Raw genomic sequence first — 25,592 nt, 5'->3', positions numbered from 1 at the left:
AGTCGGCTAAGTCTGCAACTCTGCAAGTCAGACTAGTCAATTGGAGTCAGAACTGACTAGTGCTCAAAACTCCTAGAAGGCTTGTTCCTATGCAAAAACTCTGAACTGGAAAGTTGTTCGTGACAAAGTGTTCTACCTATCTACAGGTTCGTTGAAGTATTTTCAGTAAACGAAGACAGAAATATTGCAGATTTTCTGAAAATTGAGGAAGAAATACCCAAAAATACATAGCCTTGTAACCCCGAATTTGAGCTACGCTCATCCCGCTAACCTGATTTTGAGTGAGAAAGGTTTATTGAGTTTTACAGGACGACAACCCCACATATGGATGATCCTATGGCTGAAGAAGACTTACTTGAGCCTACCATGGAACAAAAGTTGGATCTAATTATGCTGCAATTGGAAGAAGAACGAAGGGCTAGGCAAGCATTGCAAGTGCAATTGACAAAATTACAAAGAGCGTCTACCGACAAAGAAGAACCTCAAGCTGAAGATTTGATTCGACGTACCATTGACGCCACTCTTGAAGCACAAACCATTCGCAAGGAATCCAAGATAAGTAAACGAAGTTTCAAGTTTCGCACTTTCAATGGCATACGAGAAGGAAAGACTGTTTTATCATTCATTAGCCAGTTTGATGACTATTTCCATGAGGAAACCTATCCAGAAAAAGATAAAATCAAGTGTGTTACTAATCATCTGATAGACAGAGCATCACTTTGGTGGACTGTAGTACGCAAGAGCATAGAATGTCTTGCTACTTGGGAAGATTTCAAGAAGAAGTTCATGCAGAATTTCCTTCCACTGCAATTTCATGAGAAGGCTATCAAGCAATGGGATTTACTTCAACAACGGGATTGTGAGCCTATTCCAAAGTATACAGAGCGTTTTTGGAATGCACTCCTACAGCTACGCATGGTTGAAGACATACCAGAGGCGACACATAAGCGGAAGTATATGTCTGGACTTCTTGGACAATACTACGCTGAAGTGAACATGTTCAAGCCTGCTACCCTTGAAGACGCCATCTCACTAGCTCACGACACTGAAGATAAGTTACGCGGAAGAGACAGACGACCACAGCAATTCCAAGCCAATGGTAATTATGGATCTAAACAATTCAATTCCAATTTTGGAAGGTTTAATCCAGGTCGTTTCTCTTCACCATCTTTCCGCAAGAATTGGGCTAAACCTCCTGCATTACCTTCCAATGTCAATCCAAATCCTAAGCCTATTCCACAAGCAAATCCAAATGTACCCAGACTTCCAGCCATTGCAAATAATGTAACCAAAGCCAAGCCAATAGTATGCTACAAGTGTCACCAGCCTGGGCATCTCGCAGCAAATTGTCATTCAAAGAAGCCACCAGCACATATCAACTATCTTGGAGCCATGGACGAAGACGAGCATGAGGATATGCTTGATTTCACTGAAGATGAGGATGATCCTACTACTACTTCCGACACTTTACCAGGTATGCCTACTCCACATTCATTGTTGACTATGAAATGTTTGGTGCATGGAAAGGAAAGAACTATCTTGCATGATGACGGTAGTACTCATGACTTTATTGCAGCAAAATTGGTAAAGGAATTGAAATTACAGATTGTACCTAAATATTATCGCATAAAAGCTGCATTTTTAGACACTAGGTACAATGGCACACAAGAAATACAAGATTTAGAGATTCAAATTGGTTCATATATTGAAAGAAGAAATTTCTTAGTTGTTCCATTACAGTTAAGCGAAATTATTTTAGGAATGCCTTGGAGACACCAGCATAATCCAAATATAGATTATTCCACGCACACAATGAATATTAATTTTCAAGGAAAATCTATTACATTATATGGTATGCATGCCTCTAATATTTTTCCACTGCTTTCGCATATTCAAGCAAAACGTGCATTACAAAAGAGTACTAAATCATATCTCATTTGGGTGAATGAATTGCAAGCAAAGGAAAATCATATGCACCCTAGGCATAAGGAATTTCTTGCATATTTTAAGGACTGTTTTGCAGAAGACCTACCACCAGGTTTACCTCCTTCACGTCCAGAAGACCATAAGATTGATTTAATCCCTGGCACACAACCACCTTGCAAAGCACCATATAGGCACAATCAAATAGAGCAAAAAGAAATCCAGAGTCAAGTTGAAGAATTACTAAATAGAGGTTTAATTCGACCTAGTAGTTCTCCATTTGGTGCACCTGTACTCTTAGTCAAGAAAAAGAATAATACTTATCGTATGTGTATTGACTACCGAGCATTAAATAAGATCACTGTAAAGAATAGGTATCCTATACCTAGAGTTGATGACCTTATGGACAAACTACAAGGATCTTCTATATTTAGTAAAATTGACCTTAAGTCTGGATATCATCAAGTGAGGTTAGATAGGTCTGACATATTTAAGACTGCATTCAGAACACAATTTGGCCATTACGAATTCTTAGTCATGCCATTCGGATTGACTAATGCACCAGCCACTTTCAGTAGAATGATGAACCGTATCTTTCTGAAATATCAATATTGTGTGATTGTTTTCTTTGATGATATTTTGGTATTTAGTCAAAGTGAGAAGGAGCATTATGAGCATTTATCATTAGTTTTTCAATTACTGAAAGAAAATCAATTGTTTGCAAATCCTGAAAAGAGTGAATTCTTTAAGACAGAAATAGAATATTTAGGTCGTATTGTATCAAAAGAAGGAATTAAAGTTGATCCTAAGAAAATTGATGCAATATTGCATTGGCCTGTTCCTAAAAATGTACATGAATTACACTCATTCCTTGGTCTTGCTAGTTTCTATAGGAAGTTTGTACGTAATTTTTCATTACTTGCTTTACCATTAACCAAACTTCTTAAGAAAGGAATTGTTTATCAATGGACTGAAACTCAACAGAAATCCTTTGACTTACTGAAACGTGCATTAACCAATGCCCCTGTTCTACAGTTGCCTGACTTTAATAGACCATTCTTTCTAGTTGTGACCGATGCTAGCGGATCAGGAATAGGAGCCGTACTAATGCAAGACAATCATCCAATAGCATATTCTAGTTCTAAGCTGAAACCCTCTGAGCTGAAATATTCCACTTATGACAAAGAACTATTAGCAATTGTACAAGCATTAAAACAGTGGAAACACTATTTAATGGGTTCAGAATTCATGATAAAGACCGACTAGCAAAGCATTAGACATCTACTTAGCCAACCTCAAATTTCTGACCGGTCATATCAAATGGGCTTCCTTCATTCAAAGTTTTCATCCTATCATTCAATATCAACCTGGAAAAGAAAATGTAGTTGCTGATGCATTGAGTAGAAGACCTGCAATTCATAATATTTCTGTCATATCTTTTGATTCTTTGATTGCTATGAAAGATACATATCACCAGGATATTACTTTTCATTCTGATTGGCAAAAATTAGTTCAAAATAATTTCATTCCTGTTGATTCATTGTCATATAATGATGGATTTATGTTTTTTGAAAAGAGACTGTGTGTTACTATTCCATTCCGATCTTTTATTTTGAATGAAATTCATTGTCCCCCATATCAAGGTCATAGAGGTATCATATCTACATTACGCATGTTAACTGAAGATTTTTATTGGCCGCATATGGATCCAGATGTATCTAATTTCATTTCTAAATGTTTGATTTGTCAAAGAATAAAGAGACATCATGGTAAATAGTATGGATTACTAATGCCTTTGTCTATTCCATCTAAACCTTGGGAACATATTTCTATGGATTTCATTACTGGTTTACCAAATACTAAATCTAATCATGATATGATTTGGACAATTGTAGATAGATTTAGTAAGCAAGCATATTTCATTCCATGTAAGAAAACTTTAACAGCATCACAAGCAGCACAGTTATTTTTGAAAACTGTTTTTACTAACCATGGATTGCCAAAAGTGATTATTTCAGATCGTGATTCTAGATTTTGTAACAATTTTTGGATTACACTGTTTGCAAATCTAGGCACAAAGATTGATTTCTCATCTGCATTTCATCCAGAAACAAATGGACAAACAGAAGCCACAAATAGCACCATTCTAGATCTTTTACGTGCATATACTATCTCTAAACCTCAAACATGGGACACTCATTTACATTTATTACAGTTTGCATACAACAATACACCGCACACATCTACAAAGAAAGCACCTTTTGAAGTCATTTATGGATATAGATTATCTACACCTGTTGCATCTTTGTCTAATAGAATTCAGAGTGATGATGATATTGCTACTATGCATAATAGTATTTTTGATGAGGTTAAGGATATGATTGCTAAAGCCCAACAATCATATACCAAACAAGCCAACAAGAAAAGACAAGCTATGAATTTCAAAGTTGATGATTATGTTTGGCTGAGAATAGAAAAACGTAGACTGCAAAGTGTAGATAGACATCCAGTTGTCAAATTAGCTCCTAGATTTTATGGACCATTTAGAATCATTCATAAGATTAATGATAATGCATTCAAGTTAGAATTACCATCTCATTGGAAAATTCACAATACATTTCACATTAGTTTATTGAGACCATTTAGAGGTCAATTACCTATCCACCCTGTTTATGAAAACCCACCTTTATTAGAGGAAGAGACTGAAATACTTGAACCAAAAGCCATCATAGACACTGACTACATGACCACTAGAACTGGCCAAAGGTATTCTAGATATCTAGTAAAATTTAAGAACCATCCTGTAGAGGAAGCACAATGGATAGAGACTTAAATGCTTTCCCCACTCTGTTAGCTCCACATTGAGCTAATAGCAATTGAGGTCAATTGCTATCCCACCCCGGGGGTATGATGCCAGGAGGCATATTCCACGGTGGATTCCGTGCCACGGTGGATTCTGTGAGGTTTTACGGTGGATTCCGTAAACTTAGATGATCGGGGCTCATACACAAAGAGGATTCTTTGTGCGAGAAGTTGATGGGGACGCCTGTCCTTTTCGGTCGTTTCATTAATTTAGTGTGTACATGGGTGATTCCATAGCGGGTGATTCCGCAAAATGCATATTAAATTAATAAACGTTTATGAGTTTAGAGTGCGCACTCGTAATAAATTAAGATTAGGATTTATTTCTAACCAGTTGATTTATTTATGTAGCTGAAGACTGCTAGGTATTCACTTTTGTCGGTTTAATTGTATTATTTTACTAACGATTGTGAATGCTTCAGTTGATGTGTAGAGATAGCAGCAGTGGCGGAGGAAAGCATTGGAGTCTAGCGAGTATTCGATCTTTGGATTATATTTTGATAGGCACCACGCCTATATTTTGTTATGTCTATTGAGACATTGATTATTGATTATTATTTTGTATGCGCCTATGCGCACGGATATGTTATTTCTATTTGGACATTGAGATTGGGCGTGCCAGACTCTATGGGCACCGTTCATTAGCTTTATTTTCCTATTTTTGTAGAAAGCAAACTCAAAAGCTAAAAGCTTGTCATATTTTTGTAAATTGGGCTATTATTGAGCATGAAGATTGAAATATACATAAAATACATGCTTTGTGAAGTGCTCACACAAGGCATGGGGGAGATTGAACCCAATTGGTCTCTTGCTTCTTGTCATTCATGCTTTTACATTGTTTTTTGTGCAAAAAGGTAGAGTTCATTGTTCTTGGGGACCTTCCGGGATTCACTACGTGAGCATTCTGCGACCGATCTGCGCACCAATTGAAATTGGCTTGCTCACCAGCATCTAGACTCATGTACCAGGTGCTACCCTTATCACCTAAGCATAGACCAAAAGCTTGCGAGTGTTGAGTTAGATCACTAAGGTTGTTAGCCTCGTAGACCTGCTCAAATTGCTCTACAAAGCTGTATGGGCACGGTTGGTGTTCATGGTAGAGCAGAGAAAGAGGCATCAAGAGGAAAAGCGCAAGGCGAAAAAAAGGAAAAGGCACCTCACAAGAGAACCGGCCTTGAAAAATCTAAAAGTCTAAGGTGCAACCAGGGAAGCTGCAAAACTGCCAAAAGCAAGAAGGCACACCTTTAAATATCAAGGCATAGCCAAAATTTTTGTAAAAGAGTGCCAGGTTCCCTTCTCTACAATTTAAAACCATGGACAGGTGGTAGGACTAAGCTAGGAAGTTAGGGCAAAGGGAAAAAGGGCCTAGGCCACGACCGGCCATGTAAGGTAGAACGATATGACCAAAAGATTGTGAGAAAACAGTAAGGTTTTGCTGCTGTAAACAGGGCACAACCAGGAAAAGAGTTAGAAAAAGATGGGCTTTTAGGCCTACTGACTAAGGAGGGTGAGTTGGGAGGTAAGGACTAAGTGGGGCAGGATCCTAAAACCCCAAGGATAGGGAAAACGAGTTCATTTCTACACACTAAGAGTGAAAGAGAGAGCTTGAGAGAGAGAGAGAGTTGCAGGTCAAAGAAGAGATCACACCCATTGATTTGGAGTTTTTCGACCACACCAAGTAGATACAAAATTTTCATCTTGTGTATTTGCTTGATCTAAAAAGTCTTAGGCTGTACCATGAGCTGTAGGAGCTAGAACGATAATTGCGCTACAAACTATTTTTCCACCGACGGGATCAAACCAACACCCACTCTCAGAGTCAGATAGTCAGATGGTCTGACTATTGGAGTTGGACCATCTGACTGGTCCAGTCACACCACCCATCAGTCGGGACCCACGTGATCACCACCTGTCCAGTTGGATGCTCTATTGAGAGTCAGACCAAGCCCTTTGGTCCGATTAGACTAACTATTTGATCGTGTCTAGTCAAACACACACAGCAATTGGACCACTCGATAGTCGAACCCAGTAGGAATCGAATAAGCTGTCCAATTGGACCACTTTTGGAGTTGGACCAGCCCACTTGGCAGACCGTCCGACTATGAAAGTTGGACATTGGATAGTCTGATTCTGGGAATCAGACCAGCAAACCACAACAAGAAAACACAGACCCAAGACTAGTACCACAGCTCAGAGCTAGTCAGCTTAGATCCCAAGATAAGTTGGCAGAGACCAAAACTGTAGAAAACCGTGACCCTATGACCTAGAGGTAACCATGAATCTTGGTTGACACGACTTGTAGCCCAAAATTGGCTTTGAGACTGCACCTCAGCCCTAGCAGAGCATAGAGTGAGCAGCATAGACCCCGAACAAACCTTAGGAGCGACCAGAGACTATGCTTAGAACCATACTAGGTCGTAGACAAGCCAAGGGGGTAGCCATACATGTATGATTTTTTTGTTTTGTTTACACACCTCATAGTGATTTCTATTACACAAGTGCATTAAATAAATGGAAAGTCTAATTTTTCATCGTGCACAAGAGAGCACCTAAGTTGAGGACCGTTTTCAATAACAAGGAACACACTTAGACATAATAACTTGAAGGAACCCACCAATAGGAGAAGACCCCCAGAACATAGTTGGGTGCCTCAGAGTCCCATTGATAGGACCTTTGGAGATGGCGGCATGAGCAACATGGCATCAAGATTTAGGGAAAGGCGCTACCAAAGCCACTCGGACTAATCGACAACCTCGTGGAGCGGAAAGTAGAGACAATGTTAGGAGCAAACATAAACCAAGGAAACGATCATCTGGACTTGGGTGAATTCCCAGCCATGGTTCAAGGCATGGTCTAGGAGTAGGACGTGCTGACTAGAAAATTAATCCACGGTAGGCCAGTAGAGGAGGTAGTGGCAAGCCTAGAGGAAGAGAGGAAAGAAACTAGGAAAGCATTGCAAGGCATAGCCACCTACAACTGTGAGCAGAGAGCTAGGAAGATGCAGCAGGACATAGATGTGCACGAAGATCGACGCATGCTAGCATTAGCTGGTAGGAGCAAAGCAAGACTAAATGTGGAGAGAGAGAGAGAGAGCACTTGAGGCAGACCTCACACTGAGCGAGCTTGTGACCAAGCAGCTCATGGACAATGTGGCTGCCAAATAGAGTGTAGCAATGCTAGTGACCTCGCTACTCTCAAGCCTAAGAATTACTCAGGGGGTGAAGAGCCAATAAAAAATCCTTGCAGTAGCTAAGCAGCTAGACAAGTACCAGCCTAGTAGCAACCCGTAAGCTTCATAGAGCAGTTTGATCAAGTTTGTGAGGCCAACGGTCTCATGGACCTTGCACAACATTCCCGAACACAATATTAGCGAGTTTGGGAATCTCCCAATTTTCATTTTTTGAATACTAAAAAGGTGGCACCCAGATAACATGCTCATAAGTTTCTCAAAAACCATAGAATGTGACCTATCATTGGAAAGCTCTTGGAAAATGGAATCTATTGAGCTGTAGAGCACTCGATTTGGAGTTATAGTGTTCAAGTTATGACAACTCCAAAGATTTGACCGCGTGTCCCAAACTTATAGGAAATTCCCATATTCCCCAATGTGGTGTTCCTAGGATTTTGGGCTCTGCTTAGGTGATAAAGGTAGGACATGGTACACCAACTTAGACACAGCTAAGCGAGCAAACTTTACCTATCTGAAGGACCTTTTTATCAAAATATTCTCAAAGGCAGGGCACTCTGCTAATGTCATAGTCTGATTGATGAATGTCAATCAAAAGGACAAGGAGGATATAAGAGACTATGTTACTATGTGCGCAGTCTTTTCAAGAGAATCCCAATGAACGAGTGGCCCAATGAAAGAGCTGTCTCTACCATGTTCATAATTGGAATCTGCAGCAAGGAGTTGTACAAGGCTTTAGCAAGTAACTCTAGCTTGTAGAGTGAGATGTGTTAACTAGGGTCTTTGACGAAGCAATTAGGGTGGATGACCAACTGAGAGAGATAAGCTCTTGAAGTTCAAACCGCCACAACTCTAGTTAGAGGACCTCAGAAAGGACCACAACCTCTAGCGAGAGATCAACCCCTAGCACATAGGACAAGGGGAAGAGTGTAGATCAAGGCCAATGAGGTGAGAATGGAGCTAGCATGACTGCAGGAATTGGTGAGGAAACCAGTACAACTGCACATCCAATGTGTGCATTGTGGCGGAAACCACCTTTTGGCCAAGTGCCAGAATCCTAGATCTAGGCCTTGTGGAAATTGTGGTAGGTTATGCGGTGCACTACTGTAGGTTGCCTAGGAGATTCCCTTATGTCCTGTAGTACAATCCATCATACCTAGGGAATAGGCTGCCAAATTTATTTGGAAGAGGAGCCCAGTTGGCACTCCTGGCAGCAAACAATGTAAAACCATCCATCGCTAGGATCCGACAGGCATGCCTAGGCCACCACGACCCTACATAACCCATCCATCGAGTGATGCTCCAGTCCATTACGTGGAGGAGCCTAATGAAGAAAAAGCCTACGTGAACCCTTACATCTTGTATGAAAAAGAGGGAAATCTAGCCTTGATGGACTATCGACCAGTATTGGTGATGTTATTAGGTAGAGGTATGGACAGAGGATTCGTAGGGCCGACCCAAGATCCAATCTTGTGTTGAACTTGCGGTCACCCAAGCCATATCTCATCACGATGTCTAGAGAGAGAACAAACAAATAGGGAAAAAGCTGATCTCAGATGTGTTGGGTGTGGCATCACTCATCTCTTCACCAATTGCCCTAGTTAGAAGCCATCCTTTAGCTCAACAATTGTGCCATTAGTGCCTTTGGGCTTGTTTGGAGTCAAGACATTCGACAGTGAGGACACACTCATCCTATTGCATGTCATGACCAGAGCACATGCAAAGTAGGTAGGCATATCATTGCCTAGGCCTAGCAACTTAGACACAGCCTCAATAGGAAAGAAGAGCCGAAGGAGAAGGAAGAAAAATACTGACTCAAAAAGGTCACACTTAAACGCTACTGATTGGCAAGAAGGTCACAGATGCAAAGATAGAGACCACCGCTGTCGTATTGCTGCGCATTTGAGGTGTGTAAACCACCCAAAAGTTGTGCATGAGATTTGTTACTTTGTACATATTTAGTTGTTATGTTTGCTCTTTCATTCTATGTCGAAGATGGAGAGTTGTTGGATCGCATTCTCTCACGGGCGAAAGATACTCTGAGGAGGATGCAAAGGTTATTGTGGTGCAAATTTTGAACATAGTATCCTTCTACCACTAGCAAGGTGTGAAGGCTATTGATTTTTGGTCTATCGGTTTTTGTCAAGCCAGAGGAGAGACTTAATGACATCATGGGAAGTGCCTACTATGTTACACCTCATACAGCACAGAGGCTGATGTTTGGGAGCATTGGAGTTATTACTTATATTCTTCTTTGTGAAAGTCGGCTTTTTGGGGCTTTGCACTGAGTTGGGGATATTTCGGGCTGTAGAGAGCTTTATGGGCTGTTTTGTTTTTGCTTTTTCGGAGAACCTTAGCTTGGAATGGGGCTTAATCAGAAAATAGGAAAATGATAAAAAGAGAGGATCAATGTTGGATGGATTGGAGGGAAATCCGAAAAGGGAGGAAAGTTTTGAACGATGGAGAAAAGCGGGAGGGGGGGAGCCTTGCTTTAAGGAAAAAGGAGCCTATTTTGGTGAAGGAGGAGATCAGGGGAGCTCTGAACGGGAACGCTATTGCGACGAGAGGAACAGAGGAGGTATGGATCTTACACGGGATGTGCGGACGCTGAGAAAGGAGGATGTGAAAGGAGGATGTGGAGGGAGGATCGTCAAGAATTTCCTTAAGCAATTTGGATCATCATGGCATCGTAGGCCAACCCGTTGAGCAACACCATTAGCTGAATAAGCCACTAAATCTCTCAGCTTCAGCTTCATTTATGCAGGCCCAGGGTTCATAATTTTTCATCCCTCCTTCGATCGGAGGAAGGACGCTGAAGGAAATCAGAGAGAGGGGAGCTACGGATAAAAAAAAAGGGGGAATTTTTTCGCCAAACGAGAAGCTCTACTGAAAGACCAATAACGAACATTGAAGATGATGAAGGAAATGTGGCCGCAACAACGACGATTAACAAGAGAAAAAAGTTCGGAGAATAACAGAGGTTTGGATGGATTAATTTTGACTGGAAGATTGGTAATGAAGTGAACTGTTAGAGTAAGTCTTGTGCTCGGCGGATGTACAGGAGATTTTTGAATGAATTCTGAGAGAATTTCAAAACGATGAAGCAAACAGGATCACTTTTGTGCTTCCACCACACAAGGATGCAAAGAAGTGAACTGAGGCTGATGCTAAATCTAAATACCTATCTGGTCTTGGTATTGCTCGACAGCGTCAAGCTATTGTCGATGGCTTAAAAGAGAATGTTCTTGCCTTCTCTGAAAACGTGCCAAGCATTACAGCAAAGGATGTAATGGACATGGTTTTGGTGACCCAATATTTTGATACAATGAAGGAAATTGGGTCCACTTCAAAATCTTCTACAGTTTTTATCCCTCATGACCCGGGTGTGATACGTGATGTAGCTGAGCAAATACACAATGGATTGATTCAAGGTCAAGATGGTGCTTCATTGATCTAAAAAACAGGGTGGCTGTATATGTTATCCTCCGACTAGCATCTATGAAAACAGTTCTATAGTCCAGCAGGCCAGTCCCTACCGAATTATGATTAATCAGGTTCCTTAGGAAACAGTGGGTCAGGCCCTATGTATGGCTCAGGTGGACATGGCTACTCCTCAGTACTACAAGGAGGAGGGGATTATGTACTGTGTGCAGGAAAAATCTGGAAGACTAACTTGACTCTGGTTGAAAGCTGAACATATATAGATAGAATTGATGGAAATGCTTCCTCTATGCTCACACAATATGACATTGAAGATGTTCAAGAACACTGTAGACTCTTATAACAGTTTCATAGCAGGAAATTGTCTTCCTCTATGGAAGATTTTGCCTTTCTCTCAGTTTTCAATGATGTAATGGGAAAAACTTCTTCTCTGCTAAGAAGTTACTATCAGTTCCAGAGTTTATTGTTATGTTACTACAGAAAATGATAAAGGTGTTGGTTGGCTTGAATTTCAAGGATTTTGTGACCCTTCTCTCAGTTTTTCAGTGTTAAAGCAAACCTTCGAAAAGAAAGTGAAGTCCATTTGTTTAAAGTCTATGATGCAGATGGAGAGGGGAAAATGACTCGTGAAGACATTTTGGAAGTTCTCTATGACTTATCAAGCTTTTTTCCTTTCCGAAGAACTAGGCCAACAAGTCTGTTTGCCACATTCAAGAGACTAAAGGCTTGAACAAATTGATTATAGGGTCATTTTCTGACATTGCATTCACAAATTGAATCTTGATCTTGTTTGATTGATCTTCTATCTTGGACCAATAACCTCTGTGGTTGCGACATTGCTTTCACAAACCCTTCGACATCTTTGGTGAACCCGACGTGAAAGCGTCGCAGAAATTTTAGGATGGGAGACACTTCAGCCTCTATTTCAGCTTCCTCTACAACTCCAGCTGCCTCTACTTCAGCTCCATCAATGACTTCTGCGTCCAGTACTTCAACGGAGGATCTAAAACAGATTTTGCAGAATATGTCCATGTATATGCAGCTCCAAAATCAGCAAACACAAATGTATATGCAGCAGCAACAACAATTGCATCAACAGCAGTTGTCTCAGTAAAGGCAACTCTATTCGGAGCAGGAGAATGCAAACAGCGCGACTAAGGCTATTGAAGCAGTTGAGAGTGAGAAGAAGCTATTTGACGGGCGTAATGTTTCAGCATATTTGAAGACATATGAGATCAAGATGGGGTTTTTTGGAGTTCCTGCTGGACTTATGAGTAAGTACTTCCTTCGTCTTGTCACACCTGCTTTGAGGACAAAGGTAACCGATTTATTTATTCAAAATACACATTGGCAAGATTTTAAGAAGGCACTAAAAGAAGAATACTTCCTTGAGGACTTTGGTATGGCTACTCGGCGGTCATTCCGAGAGTGGGTCTACATGCCAAACAAAGGTCTTGCTGCTTCGGAGTTGATTCGAGAATTCGAAGAGAGGTATAGTCAGCTTGATGTCATTGAACAAAGAGCATTGGATGTTGAAAAAGTTGAGCTTTTCTTGCAAGCTGCAGATCCTGCTCTTCAAGAAGAATTGGGTGAGCTTCTTGAAGATCGCATAAAGCCTATGGGTCTTAAAACTGATTGGCAGGATGCTCAGGATGCAGTCTCGACTTTGACCAAGAGAAGGATAAGGAAGACTCGCCTACAGAATGGTTCCATGACACCTACACCATCATCTGCTCCTATGCCTACTTCTATCCCTGTTATTTCTTCTCCTCCTCAGCCAGTTTCTTGGCCTATGCCAGTGCCTACTGTTTCTACTCCACCTATTCCTCCTGTTCCATGACCGATGCCTACACCTTCTGCTCCAAAACCATCCGCTCCATCGGTGCCTACTTCTCTTGATGACATAATCAAAGGTATCACAGATTTGACACTTGAGTCAGTCAAAGCAGAGTTGGTGGGTAAGTTGAAGGAGCAGTTTGCTTCAACTGCGCCTGCTACTTCTTCTAGTGCTCCTATTGCACCTAGGAGTGCTCCTAGTGCACCTAGGAGAGATCGGAGATGTATTTGGTGTGATAGTACGGAGCATCAGCATTGCAGGGATTGTGACTCTTTCCAGGATGCAAGGAGGCAGAATTTGGTATATTGGGGGCAAGATGGTAAGATTTGGTTGACTGAGACAGGAGCTCCACTTGCTACCAACTTTGGTAAAGGTGGAATGAAGAAGTTAGTGGAGGACATGGCTGCGCGTACTTCTTATGTGACGGCTAGAGGTGATGCTTCTGCATATGGAGTACAGATTGAGAAGGGATCGGAGACTCAGTCCGCACTATGGACTTATGCTATGGAGACTGCGAACAAGGGAAAAATTCAGCAAACTGTTTTGACTAGCGCAGGCTCTAGCATCAGATCAGAGACAGGTTGGGACTCGCCTGTTGACAGGTATTCTATTTATGCTTATTTGGCTAAATCTCATGGTGCAGATGTATTTGTTGAGGAGAAGCGTAAGAGGGATGAAGAAAATCCAAGTGCAGCTAAGAAGACTAGAGGGGGTGAGTTTGTTACTCCACCTACTGCAGGACCGTCTTCAAGACCAGGGCCAGATCGACAGATGGAGGATGCTCAAAAGAGGGAAAAGAGGCAAGAGCCTAGAGAGAGAAAGCAGCCAGGATTCAGATTGATGTCCGATATTGAGACATCTACAGACATGAAGAAAATCTTTAATGATAAGATACTTGGCAGTGAGGTGACTTTCACTATTTCCGAGATTTTGGGCATCTCAAAAAGAGCATTTCAGGATCAGTTTCAGGAGGTCCTGAAGAGGAAAAGACATGCATTGGCTACCACTGATACACAGGGAGTTTTGATTGGAGAGTTGGATGAGGATGATGATGAGGTTATGGTTGATAATGCTTCTGTTTTACCGCAGGTAGAGAAGAGGGTTCAGCCTATGCATTATGTTGAAATTGATGAGCCTGTTTTGATACCGCGTAGTCACTTTTCGCGGAGCCATTGGGCTAGGGCAACTACAGAGACGATGGTAAAAGTTGGAGAAAAACAGGTGCCTTATGTTGCATTGGTTGATCATGGTTCAGAGATTAATCTCATTGTTCGTGGAGTTTATGAGAGTAACAGATGGCCTATGGATGTAGAGCGTGGGTGGCGTATGAGAGCCGCCAATAACACTGCAGGTGATTTATATGCTGCTTGCCCTAGTGTCAGGGTTTCTATTGGTGATGTAGAGGAGGATTTTCATTTCTTTGTGCAGGATTCATGCTCTTATCCCATAATTCTTGGTCAGCCATTCATTACAGAGATGCGCATGGAGACAAAGGTCATGGATGATGGATCTGCTTATGCACGGATTCGCAGTAAAGATGGTATGAGAGCAGTTCAGTTTATGACTGTATGTGTGAACCATGTTAGAAACAGGGATACTCTCAGAGATGCACCCTTGCCCACTGTGAGGGATTCGGGTTTTCATTAGGTACCGCCGTTTCGCGAGACGACGGTGGTACAGAGGAGAGGAGATTGGAGTTCTCGCCTCCTGGCAGCAGCAGTGTTTTCTCCTCCGGTTATGTTGGGATTTCAGCAAACAGTTCAATGAGTTATCAGAAGACTTCTAGGTTGCCTAGAGCTGCCAGGCAGTATATATGCAGGAAGGAGAAAATTTTGAAAAATGCAGGAATTTTGGAGGATGATGAGCACATAGATGGTATGTATGACAGTGTGATTTGTGCAGATACGATGGCAGAGATGGGAGATATGCTGAAAACTGATATGCTGAATTGTCATGGTAATGTATTAGTGCAGTCCCTGGACATGTTTCATGAAATTGCAGATTTTATGTCACAGATTGAGTCAGAGGCTGAGGAAACTCAGCAAAGAGTGTTGAGTGCTGAAGAAATTCAGCAAACAGAGTTTCCAGCTGGTTATGATCAGCTTTCAGAGAGACAGAGGGCTGAAAAATTTCAGCCAACAGAGTTTACTGCCGAAATATTTCAGCATTCAGAGTTTGGGGCTGTTTCTATGCAGTCCATAGAGCAGAGGGCTGAGAATATTCAGCCATTGGAGTGCAGAATTGCTGATTTACAGCAAGGTTTATGTAATGCAGAAGGGCATAATGAAGCCAGGGTTGACACGAAATACAAGACTGTGGATAAGAAGGTGGATTTAATAGGCAAGATTATGGAGTATTGTTCTATCACTTCAGAGATACAGAGATTCATTGGAGCTTGTGTGTTTTATATGATTTGGATACCTCATTTTGCACACATAGCAGATTGTTTTTATCAGCTGTTTCAAAAGGGGCAGAAACTATTTTGGGATGAGAGCCACACTAGAATCATGCGAAAAATGAGGAAGTTATTGCTGATTTTTTGGAAGATGATGAAAAGATGGTTTGGGCTGTACATAGTCAGACATGTCTTTGATAATGCGACATATGAGCTGACAGAATTGGATGGGACAGTGCTTAGAGTGCCAATTGTTGGAAAAAGAATCAAGATTTTCAAGAAAAGAGATGATGAGGATTATGCATTGGAAGAATTTTCGAGAGAAGAGCAACGTCAAGAAACTCCAATGGAAGGGACAGATGATATGGCTGAAAATCTTGTTGATCTACCGGAAATGCATAACGAAGAGATTGATTTGTTTGTGGATCTTGATGATAATGATCATGGGTAGTTGGCCCATCCGGAGGATGCGCAGGATTAGAGGGGGTGGATGTCGTATTGCTGCGCATTTGAGGTGTGTAAACCACCCAAAAGTTGTGCATGAGATTTGTTACTTTGTACATATTTAGTTGTTATGTTTGCTCTTTCATTCTATGCCGAAGATGGAGAGTTGTTGGATCGCATTCTCTCACGGGCGAAAGATACTCTGAGGAGGATGCAAAGGTTATTGTGGTGCAAATTTTGAACATAGTATCCTTCTACCACTAGCAAGGTGTGAAGGCTATTGATTTTTGGTCTATCGGTTTTTGTCAAGCCAGAGGAGAGACTTAATGACATCATGGGAAGTGCCTACTATGTTACACCTCATACAGCACAGAGGCTGATGTTTGGGAGCATTGGAGTTATTACTTATATTCTTCTTTGTGAAAGTCGGCTTTTTGGGGCTTTGCACTGAGTTGGGGATATTTCGGGCTGTAGAGAGCTTTATGGGCTGTTTTGTTTTTGCTTTTTCGGAGAACCTTAGCTTGGAATGGGGCTTAATCAGAAAATAGGAAAATGATAAAAAGAGAGGATCAATGTTGGATGGATTGGAGGGAAATCCGAAAAGGGAGGAAAGTTTTGAACGATGGAGAAAAGCGGGAGGGGGGGAGCCTTGCTTTAAGGAAAAAGGAGCCTATTTTGGTGAAGGAGGAGATCAGGGGAGCTCTGAACGGGAACGCTATTGCGACGAGAGGAACAGAGGAGGTATGGATCTTACACGGGATGTGCGGACGCTGAGAAAGGAGGATGTGAAAGGAGGATGTGGAGGGAGGATCGTCAAGAATTTCCTTAAGCAATTTGGATCATCATGGCATCGTAGGCCAACCCGTTGAGCAACACCATTAGCTGAATAAGCCACTAAATCTCTCAGCTTCAGCTTCATTTATGCAGGCCCAGGGTTCATAATTTTTCATCCCTCCTTCGATCGGAGGAAGGACGCTGAAGGAAATCAGAGAGAGGGGAGCTACGGATAAAAAAAAAGGGGGAATTTTTTCGCCAAACGAGAAGCTCTACTGAAAGACCAATAACGAACATTGAAGATGATGAAGGAAATGTGGCCGCAACAACGACGATTAACAAGAGAAAAAAGTTCGGAGAATAACAGAGGTTTGGATGGATTAATTTTGACTGGAAGATTGGTAATGAAGTGAACTGTTAGAGTAAGTCTTGTGCTCGGCGGATGTACAGGAGATTTTTGAATGAATTCTGAGAGAATTTCAAAACGATGAAGCAAACAGGATCACTTTTGTGCTTCCACCACACAAGGATGCAAAGAAGTGAACTGAGGCTGATGCTAAATCTAAATACCTATCTGGTCTTGGTATTGCTCGACAGCGTCAAGCTATTGTCGATGGCTTAAAAGAGAATGTTCTTGCCTTCTCTGAAAACGTGCCAAGCATTACAGCAAAGGATGTAATGGACATGGTTTTGGTGACCCAATATTTTGATACAATGAAGGAAATTGGGTCCACTTCAAAATCTTCTACAGTTTTTATCCCTCATGACCCGGGTGTGATACGTGATGTAGCTGAGCAAATACACAATGGATTGATTCAAGGTCAAGATGGTGCTTCATTGATCTAAAAAACAGGGTGGCTGTATATGTTATCCTCCGACTAGCATCTATGAAAACAGTTCTATAGTCCAGCAGGCCAGTCCCTACCGAATTATGATTAATCAGGTTCCTTAGGAAACAGTGGGTCAGGCCCTATGTATGGCTCAGGTGGACATGGCTACTCCTCAGTACTACAAGGAGGAGGGGATTATGTACTGTGTGCAGGAAAAATCTGGAAGACTAACTTGACTCTGGTTGAAAGCTGAACATATATAGATAGAATTGATGGAAATGCTTCCTCTATGCTCACACAATATGACATTGAAGATGTTCAAGAACACTGTAGACTCTTATAACAGTTTCATAGCAGGAAATTGTCTTCCTCTATGGAAGATTTTGCCTTTCTCTCAGTTTTCAATGATGTAATGGGAAAAACTTCTTCTCTGCTAAGAAGTTACTATCAGTTCCAGAGTTTATTGTTATGTTACTACAGAAAATGATAAAGGTGTTGGTTGGCTTGAATTTCAAGGATTTTGTGACCCTTCTCTCAGTTTTTCAGTGTTAAAGCAAACCTTCGAAAAGAAAGTGAAGTCCATTTGTTTAAAGTCTATGATGCAGATGGAGAGGGGAAAATGACTCGTGAAGACATTTTGGAAGTTCTCTATGACTTATCAAGCTTTTTTCCTTTCCGAAGAACTAGGCCAACAAGTCTGTTTGCCACATTCAAGAGACTAAAGGCTTGAACAAATTGATTATAGGGTCATTTTCTGACATTGCATTCACAAATTGAATCTTGATCTTGTTTGATTGATCTTCTATCTTGGACCAATAACCTCTGTGGTTGCGACATTGCTTTCACAAACCCTTCGACACCGCTCCAAAGACGACACTCCAAAGAAGACAGAGAAAGGGATTGCCAAGGTAGGGGAGTATCCTCACCTTAGGCACCAACTCGAGGATATAGCCAAAGTCAAGGAATGTGTAAAGGAAGCCCACGAGCACCTCAAGGATGTTGAGCCTATCTTCGAGGATGAGGTCAAGGATCTCTCTAGAATGAGCACACCAATCTCACCTGCACGACCAAGGTCGAGAGACACACCCATGCCATAGGCGGTGCCACCTAGGTCAAGTTTAGATGCTACAGGCTAGGCAGTCAGTCAAGAACAATGGCCAAGAAGCACAAACCTAGGAGAGAGGCAAACAACCAACAACCTTCTCACGACATTAGTGACCACCTAGTGACTCTGAGTTTAGGAGACATGCTCAGGTAGCAGTACCCCACACTATGGCAGGAGTTGAAACACTGGGTGGAAGAACCGATGGAGCATATTGTCACTGACTTGCAGGATCATGATGCACTCACGTAGATACCCAGCTTGACGCTGCACTAAGTGTCAAAGTCACTACACATCAACGCCTTCTAGAAGGCACTGAGATGCACGTAGTCTTATCTATCCTAGCCCTAGGAGACGTAACACGGAAGGGAATCATAGATACTAGGGTAGGAGTGAGTGTGTTGAGCCATGTTGTGCTCCAGGCTTGGGGAAACCCACCTATTGAAACCGGTAGGTTCAATGCCACTCAAGCTAACGAAATGAAAGTAAGGCCATTCAGAGTCTTGAAGAATTGGCCAGTGAAGATTGCGGGTGTCCAGTTCTATGTGAACTTCATTGTCATGAAGGGAGTGGACTATGAAATTCTTCTCGGCCGGCCTTGGATGAGGAATGCTCAAGTCATTGAAGACTGGGGCAACGGTCTAATCTTCTTAGGAAACCGAATGAAAGTAGTGAGGGTCGAGATGGACACTTGGAAGACAACCCCTGTCAACCTAGATGCCATCTCTACCATGCTCGAGGGTGATGCACCAATAAGGAAGTCTTACAGACCTTTGACCCCAAATACATCCCTTATCTTGAGAACAAGCAAGATTGGATGCACGTTCTAGTGACCATCGATCTCCCATTCTCAGACAAAGAGGAGACATACAAATAGACTGCAAAAACAGTGAGCGTGTCAAAGAGGGAGCCCATAGTGCCACCCTCTATGATGACTAGGAGCTCAAGCAGCCGACCTAGACCTATCTCTTTTCATGTTTCTAGCAATAGGCTAGAACTTCACGAGATCCTTGAGTATCTAACATGCAAGTTGACTGGCAATCCCGCAGCTAATCTCAACCCCCTCAGGGACCTCCTGGATGAACCTAAGTGGAAATGGACTAAGATGCATGATCTGAACTTATTGCATAATTGGGCCTTAATCACCAATGAGGGGGAAGCTAGAGATGAGAGTCTAGGAGATGATGAGCAGTCAAAAGGTGACGGTTCTATCAATGAGTGTATTAGGACTGCCTCTCTGTTAGTGAGGAAAGCAAAGAAGAGATAGATATCGTAGAGTACAACATTGAGGGAAGAGTGATAGAGGATATAAAAGCGGACTCCAAGCCATAGAAAGGGAGTGCTTACAGGATCGAGAGAGGATTCATGCAGATGGAGTGCCATCACTCCTGGTTGGAGCAGGTGGGAGAAATAGATTACAAACACACATGGATAGCCCAACCACCGGCAGTGCCCTTGCTTAGGATAGACGCACCCCCCGAGATATGACCACTAGGGGAGACTCCCTTCTCGATTGAGGATTGCGAGTTTAACTCCAAACTGGAGGTCAGTACACAGAGAGTGACATAGAGATACCCCGACCTCCTAGGACCAAACACACCAAGGGGGACCTGTGAGTCCACCTAAGGCATTGACAATTGAAGGAAGAAGGAGAGGACGGACGAAGGAATTGGAGGCAAAACAACAAAAGAAACCACATGACCTACCAAAACGTTTCACGAAGTTTAAGAAAGGTGACACGATAGTGATCCTAGTGGGGGCGAAAAGAAAAGGATAGACAAGTGAGCCAATCGAGGGACCTGCCAAGGTCAAGGAAGTCAAATTGGTAGGGAAGGCGAGAAGCCTAAACCAGTGTTTATAGCTGACGACTTGACTGAGGGGGAAGAAACCAGTCTCATTGCACTCTTGCAAAAGTATGTGTATGTGTTTGCTTGGTCCTTAGATGAGCTCAAAGGAGTGGATCCTAGAGTGGTGACTCATAACATACCAATGGCCCTTGATGTGGTGCCTGTAAAATAAGGATTGTACCCTATGAATCCAAAACATACCCAAGTTGTGAAGGAAGAAATCCATAAGCTAATAAGGGCAGGATTCATCTACGAAATAGAGCACATGGACTGGGTATCACCAATCGTGATAGTCATGAAGAAGAATGGGAAGATTTGAGTGTGTGTGAACTGTAAGAAGGTTAACACTGTAACAAGAAGGGATAATTACCCATTACCATACACGGAACACATGCTCGAAAGGGTAGCATGTGATGTGGCCTATAGCCTTTTGGATGGCTTCTCAAGATGCAACCAGGTGCAAGTACATCCCGATAATAGGTACAAGATCACATTTGCCACTAAGTGGGGTGTCTTTGCTTATATCGCAATGCCCTTTGGGTTAATGAACAAACCCGCAACCTTTCAACGTCCGATGTGTACCATCTTCAAAGATATGCTTAGACGAGAGCTAGAGTGTTTGTAGACGACCTATGCATGCACTCTAGCTAGGTAGGACACTTGGAGAAGCTGCGAGTAGTCTTTGAATGATGCAGGCTTTACAACCTCTCATTGAACCCCTTGAAGTGCCAGTGTACTGGGTCAAGCATGGATGCACCCTAGGGCACGTGGTATCCAAGAACGGCATAGCCACTGACTTTTCAAAAGTCAAGGTCATTGTCGACTTGCCACCACCCAAGGATTGTAAGGAAGTTTAATGTTTCTTAGGCCACACAGTATCAACGCTTCATGCTGAATTACACATTGATTGTGAGACCATTGTACATGCTGTTGATCGTATTCAAGTGGACTGATGAGTGCCAATGAGCATATGAGAAGTTGAAGAAGGCTCTTACAATTGTACCAATCTTACGAACCCCCGGATGGAACATCACCTTCCATGTGCATATAGACACATCTAAATTTGCTATTGGAGTTGTCTGGTGAACATAACTTGGATTACCCTATGAGTTTCGCTAGTAGGCAGCTCACTGACATGGAGATGAATTACTCCACCATAGAAAGGGAGGGGTTGGCCATGGTCTTCGCTGTAAATAAGTTTTGACACTACTCTTGGCCACCCCTTTAACCTTTTTTGTAGACCATCAAGCATTGTTGTATCTTGTGAATAAATCATGCACTATTGGACGCATTGCGAGATGGTTGCTTCTTCTTCTAGAATTTGATTTCTCTGTGGTGGTACGCAAGGGCAAGAAACACTACATGGCTGATCACATGTCCTAAATAATCACAAGTGAAGCTACTCGACAAGGCATAGCTGGCAGACACTCATCTTTTCAACTTGTCTAGCGAGAAAGAATTGTTTAGAGCTGATCTAATAATGTATTAGGCAGATGACATAGTCCAAATGCTAGAGCATGGTTTGCCCGAGAAACCTATCAAGAAGGCCAGGCTTAGGAGACTTATTCTAAAAATCCAACCTTACCAATTGATAGTCGGTCAACTTTATAAGATAGAGCAAGATGGGTTGCTATGGCAATGTGTGTGCGAGCATGAGATGCACAACGTGTTGAACGAAGCACATGGTGGGATTTTTGGAGGGTACTTCAATGGGGATATGACAGCCACCAAGGTGGTGCAATCTCAGTTGTGGTGGCCCACCCTATTCCGCGAGGCTGCTAAGTTTGTAAGGCATTGCAATGAGTGCCAAAGGACTAAAGTTCCTACACGAAAGGATAAGATGGATTTGACCCCTATCATTGCACAACAACCCTTTGAGAAATGGGAAATCGACTTCATTGGACCCATCAGTCTCGCATCACAATACTCATAGGCTAGTTACATTATCGTAGCAACTAACTATCTTGCGAAATGGACAGAGGCATGAGCCACCAGGAAGAACGATGCTAGAACCACAACGAAGGTCTTGTGGGAACGAGTTATCTCACGATTTGGTTGCCCTATCAAATTAGTAAGTGACCAAGGCACTCACTTCATCAATGAGGTGATTGCCCACTTGCTCTCAACCTTCTTAATCATCCATAGGAAATCCTCACCCTACTACCCTCAAGATAATAGCCAAGCAGAATCCACGAACAAGATCTTAGTCAATGTCCTTACGAAGGTAGTTTCCACCTCATGAAGTGACTGCGATAACAAAATTATGGTAGCATTATGGGCCTATCAGGCAGCTTGTAAATCGGCTGTGGGACAGACGCCCTTTAGGTTGACCTATGGGAATGAGGCCATCTTGCCATTAGAATTCTTTGTCCCTAGCTTGAGGATAGCAGTACAGAAGAGATGGGAAGGAAAGGAAGCTTGGGCCCTGACCGTCTCATGGAATTGGAACGACTCACTGAGACTCGGCTCCTAGCCTCCCATGCCCTAATTTGTTTGTGAGAAAGCACGACAGAAGATGTGGCTCGAGAAGCACATCAAACAACGTGACTTTGAGCAGGGAGACCTTATTTTTCTCTACTCAATAAAGGGCCATAAGCAAAAAATGAAATTATGAGTATTAGGACTTTTCTGAGTGCACATCATTAGTAGGATAGGCAAAATAGAACTTCAAACCCTTGAAGGTGAGGGCATAGGCTTCTTTAATGGCAATCGCATGAAGAAGTAATACCCTCCCACACATCCACTGCATGAGCCCCCCATGCTAGAAACCCCTGTCAATGTCCCCATAGCCACAATCACCAAATTAGAGGACGAGGATGAGGAGATAGTAGCACCAATATAATTGTGCATCACGGCCACTGCTTGGTGCATGCACGCATTTGATGCCTTGATCAAGGAGGGAGCTAACTTCAATGTCTTGACTTATGCTCATTGGACCCTCATTGGAGAGCCGCAGTTACACTCGACCAACGCTAAACTCAGCCCATTCAAGGGCAAGTCATATGCACTCCTAGGAATTGCAAGATCAAAGTCTCTATTGAATTTAAGAGCCTATCAATAATCTTCTATGTATTGCCAAATGCGAAGGATGATCTACAACATATTCACCTTTCCATTGGCAATGTTTGAATCGTGATTGATAGATTTTAGCAAGGGCAGCAAGGCTCCACCAAAGCCTATTATGCCACCAATAGAGCTACCTAGGACCAAGCCTAAGGAGGGGGGTTGTGAGTCATCACAACCCACCTAGACTAGAAAACCACCGCCAACTAAGGCCATCCCCAAATCCATAGAGCCCATACTTAAAGGGGTGCCAAGGCACCAAAAGCGACCTACTCATAGTAAACAAACACAACCTCGCAAGGCTAACAACTATCATTCAAAACCTAAGAGACCGACCCCATGCTATTGACATAGGTGCACAATCAAGCCGTGATGGATCCCCAAGGATCTTTTGCTAGCCCAAGGATACTATGAAGGCAATACTTGGATATGGGTGCCCAAGAAGGGAAATCTTAGAAGCATAGCCCAACCATGACCATCGCTTGCCACCCCACCCCTAGGCAGCCACACTCCATCTAAGGCCGTGACAACCCACGAAACCCAAGCTGCAAGACCCACATAATCCACGACGGTTGTGGTCACCAAAATCCAATCAATATATCGACCAAAATAGCAGCTTGATACCTCGAAATCATCTAAGGGCAGAGAGCTTTGCACCCCAATGGCTGTGCAAGAGCCTGGGGGTCCACTAGGGTTTACCATATGGTACCACATGAGTGTAAGGGAGGGGGGTTCTTTAAGGGAAGGAAGGTACATTTTATAAGGTAAGGTCCCATAAATAGGGGGTAGATAAGGGGTATTTTCATATATTTCTTGCACGCAGGTGACTAGCTGTGGGAATACAGGAGATGACTTGGTGACTTGCATCAAGCTCTTGGACAACACTTTCATCATGTTTGCTAGGAGCTATGAAAGACTTGACCTCGGCTTGCTTGATGAACCTCTTGCCCTCTAATGTTTGTTCTTTAAGAATATAAGTTCATGACCATAAAATTTTCCAAGGTGGCAAAGGAGTTGATTAATAATGGTGAAATCTCAAAAGAGTACATGCTCATCAGATGGCTAATAACATCATACCGCAAGCCCCAAAGGCCTACGTCACCCATTAGCTTGAGGAACTCACTCGCCTTGCTAACTCTGACTCATCATCTTACAAAAATGGTGTAATCTGCGTCTCCAATGGGAGAAAAAGGGTTGCCAAGTAACGACTAATGTTGAATAGCGACGTGCGATTAAAACAACCAAGTATGACCCAACTTATGTAGCACCAACCTCTTTCAGGGTCTTGGCCATCACTCAAAACAAACAACTAGACTACTGGGTCTTGGCCCACCGTTACATTGATTGCATCCTTATAGAAGAGGAGCTACACATGGCTAGCCACATTAACTCGAAAGATTTTCTAACCGATGTCATAACTTATATTACCCAAGTATGCATTAGCCCTCATAATCTCGATCGTCATGCCCACTTGGAATACAACCTTGGTTTCTACGATTAGCTTATGCCAAAGTAGATAGCACCATACTGTGCTCAAATGCCCTTATCTGTCCTAGGAAGGATTCTCATCATTTCCTAAGGGGGAGGGGGTAAGGTGATTAAGAAAACATAGGAAAGAAGGAAACAAAAAGACTTAATCAAAGTTAAAAGCATGAAATAGTAAAAAAGGGTTGGAAAGAAAGTGTAAAAAATGTTTTTGAAATGAATAGGCTACGGTTCAAAAATTTCCCGTCAAGAAAGAAAGATGCCCTTGGAGAGATGTATATGTCATGGTGGGAGTGAATAAGCATGCTGTGCACACGGTGGATGGGATAAGTCTACAGACAACATCCCAAATCCAGAAGTAAGGATGCAAGTGAAGATGGCCCATGTTTTCTTCTGAGAATA

Source organism: Lygodium microphyllum, chromosome 2 (genome assembly GCF_053477565.2).
Source record: "Lygodium microphyllum isolate KBCC chromosome 2, Lygodium_microphyllum_v1.1.10, whole genome shotgun sequence".
In the NCBI taxonomy this organism is placed as follows: domain Eukaryota; kingdom Viridiplantae; phylum Streptophyta; class Polypodiopsida; order Schizaeales; family Lygodiaceae; genus Lygodium; species Lygodium microphyllum.
Note: the sequence above shows the minus strand (reverse complement) of the source record.